Source organism: Panthera onca, chromosome A1 (assembly GCF_046562875.1).
Source record: "Panthera onca isolate mPanOnc1 chromosome A1, mPanOnc1 haplotype 2, whole genome shotgun sequence".
Lineage (NCBI taxonomy): Eukaryota > Metazoa > Chordata > Mammalia > Carnivora > Felidae > Panthera > Panthera onca.
In genome coordinates this window covers 37992493-37995873 of record NC_138339.1, presented here as the reverse complement: position 1 = coordinate 37995873, position 3381 = coordinate 37992493, and the positions used below count along the sequence as shown (strand labels likewise).

General features: G+C 39.5%; 1 pseudogene; it reads right to left on the bottom strand.

Annotated features, from left to right (window-relative positions):
• Positions 1-621: 621 nt before the first annotated feature.
• Positions 622-1180, bottom strand: LOC132680120 (peptidyl-prolyl cis-trans isomerase A pseudogene; annotated as a pseudogene).
• Positions 1181-3381: the final 2201 nt, after the last annotated feature.

The window sequence follows — 3381 nt, the reverse complement described above, 5'->3', positions numbered from 1 at the left end:
TGTTAGAAATTTCATTCTCAGAAGTAATGTTGGGAGTAAATGAGTCTAGCCTAAGATGACAGAACAGGATAGAGTGTAATGAGTAATGATAAGAATTGTGAAGTGATACTCATATCCATACATATATATATACATGTGTGTGTATACAGAATTTAATTTTTGTGTATTTAATAGATTTGAAACATTGGTGAAATAACAGTTTATGTGAGCTAAGGATGGGATTAAGAATCATGGTTCTGTAGTTCTATTTGATCATTTGGTGGTGGGGTGGCAGACAAAATTGACATATCAGAAGAGGCTGGAAACCCCCAGAAGTTTTTCTCATGAAGGAATCACATTAAAAAAAAATCTCACTTGGAAAGAACATATGATGACTTACAGTTATCCAGAATCTCTCTATAACTTTTTCTTATTGTCGTTGTTGTTGAGTTTTTATTTCATAATCATAAGCTTACTCTGCAATCCAGCTAGACTTGGAGGGTGTAAGGAAATACAGAACACACCGAACTGCAGCAAGAGCACAAAGATTATAGGATATTTTGAGCAGATGGGGGGGAAGGGGTGCTGTCCTGAGCTACAGAAGGAATGGTCTGGTAATTAAGATAAACATTGCTAAATTTATTAGATTTGTTCACAGTCAGCAATGGTGATCTTGCTGGTCTTGCCATTCTTGGCCCCAAAGTGCTCCATGGCTTCCACAATATTCTTGCCCTCTTTCATCTTGTCAAAGACCACATGCTTGCCATCCAACCACTCAGTCTTGGCAGTGCAGATGAAAAAGTGGGAACCGTTGGTGTTGGGTCCAGCATTTGCCATAGACAAGATGCCAGGACCCATGTGCTTCAGGATGAAATTCCTCTTATCCAATTTCTCCCCACAGATTGACTTGCCACTGGTGCCATTGTGGCATGTGAAGTCACCATCCTGGCACAGAAATCCCCAAATAATCCTATGAAAGCAAGAACCTTTATAACCAAATCCTTTCTCACCAGTGCTCAGAGCATGAAAATTTTCTGCTGTCTTTGGAAATTTGTCTGCAAACACCTTGAAGGAGATGCAGCCCAAGGATCCGCCATCCATGGTAATGTCAAAGAACATAGTGCGGTTGACCATGGCTCAGCAGCGCGGGTCGCTCCAGGTAGTGGCGTCTGCAACTCTTTTGACCTTTTCTCCTCCACTAGGCACTTCAGATAAGACAAACTTCATGTGATAAATATGTGCTCTGAGATACATGTGTAAATATAATTTTTGTCAATGTCAGTATATTTTTCTCATTGTTATTTCAGATTGATCTTTACTACAGGGGTTCATGAACTGGAATTTTTTATTTCTCAGCAGCCAATCACTCTAACAAGGAGGTAAAAACTAACTTTAAATAAATAAATACACAAGGAGGTATTATAATTAAATATGCCCTAGGAAAATGTAGCAATCTTTTGTGATATAAAGAAAGCCCTCTTCGGGTGCCTGGGTGGCTCAGTTGGTAAAGCGCCTGACTTTGACTCAGGTCATGATCTCATGGTTTACGAGCTCAAGCCCCATGTGGGGCTAAGTGCTGATAGCTCATTGCCTGGAGCCTGCTTCAGATTCTGTGTCTCCCTCTCTCTCTCTGCCCCTCCCACGCTCATGAGAGTTCTCTCTCTCTCTCTCTCTCTCTCTCTCAAAAATAAATAAACATAAAGGGGCACCTGGGTGTCTCAGTCAGTTAAGAGTCTGACTTCAGCTCAGGTCATGATCTCTCGGTCTGTGGGTTCAAGCCCCTTGTCAGGCTCTGTGCTGATAACCCAGAGCCTGCTTTGGGTTCTATGTCTCCCTCTCTCTCTGGCCCTCCCCCACATGTGCTCTGTCTCTCAAAAATAAATAAATGTTAAAAGTAAATAAATAAATAAATAAATAAATAAACATTAAAGAATTAAAAGAAAAAGAAATTTAAAAGAAAAGAAAGAAAGAAAACCCTTTCATATTTATCTGGGTTTTCAACATATCACAACGAATCTTCTGAAAACCTATAGGTGAGCCACTAGGGCCTCAAAGATCATCTTTAAAGATACTCCACAATCTATATTATTCTAGACAAAGGCTATCTATTTAACTTTTGTTATATTATTCACAACTATTGAGGTATATGTTAGAAATTCAATGGTAATGAACATCCACAGAAATTCAGACTCAAACAGCCATTAATATTTTCAAGAAGGCTAATTAGTGTGTGGCCAGAAGCACACACAACAGAATGACTGAGGTTTTTGACTGGAAGAATATTATACCAGTATGGGCTTATAAATGCTGCCAGGAGCTTTACTAAATACTATAAACATGAACATTGATGAGATCACTTATCTCGTGAAGTTGAGGGAGAGGACAGACATATGAACAAATAAATCTAGCAATGAGATGAATGGTGTAAGAAGATGAACAGGTGTTTCCAAATCATAGCATTTAGTTTTAACGGGGTATCTGGCAATATTCCCTGAACTAATAATGATATCTGAGTTGAGAAATAAAGGATAAGACTTTTTCAGACAAACAAGCAGCAAAAGGCATATGAAGTAAAAGGGTCAGCATGAACAAGGAATTCCCTTTTGAGAATTCCAAGTATTTTATAATTCCAAGAGACTAGATCACAAAGGACCAAAGGAGGCTTTTCGATCCTGTAGGTAATAGGGTACTTTTGAAAACCTTTACACAAAGGTGTTATGCCATACCTGCATTAGTCAAGGTTCTCCAGATAAACAGAACCAATAGCATGTGCAAATATATAGGAAAAAAATTATTATAAGGAATTGGCTATATGTTTATGGAGACTGGCAAATCCAAAATTTGCAGGGTGGGCCAGCAGGCTGGAGACTCAGGAGAACCAGTATCCTAGTTCAAGTCTAAAGACCATCAGCTGTAGAACCAGAAAGGGCTAATGTTGCAGATAAAATCCAAAGGCAGTGTGCTAAAGAAGTCTTTCTTACTCCAGAGAGGTCTGCTTTTGTTCTCTTCAGGTCTTCAATTGATTGGATGAGGCCCAGCCACTTCTTGGAAGGCAATGCACTTTACTCAAAGTCCACCATAGTCCACCATTAAATGTAAATCTCATTCAAAAACAACATCACAGATGAGCACTGGGTGTTGTATGTAAGTGATAAATCATTAATCCTATAAATTCCACACCAGAAATATTACACTGCCTCTTAACTAACTGGAATTTAAATAAAAATTTGGAGAAAGGTGCTTGGGTGACTCAGTTGGTTGAACATCTGACTCTTGATATCAGCTCAGGTCATGGTCTCGTGGTCATAGGATCGAGCCCTGCGTCAGGCCTGTGTTAAGCCTCTCATTGGGCTCCACGCTCAGTGTGGATCCTGCTTAAGATTCTCTCTGTCACTCTGCCCT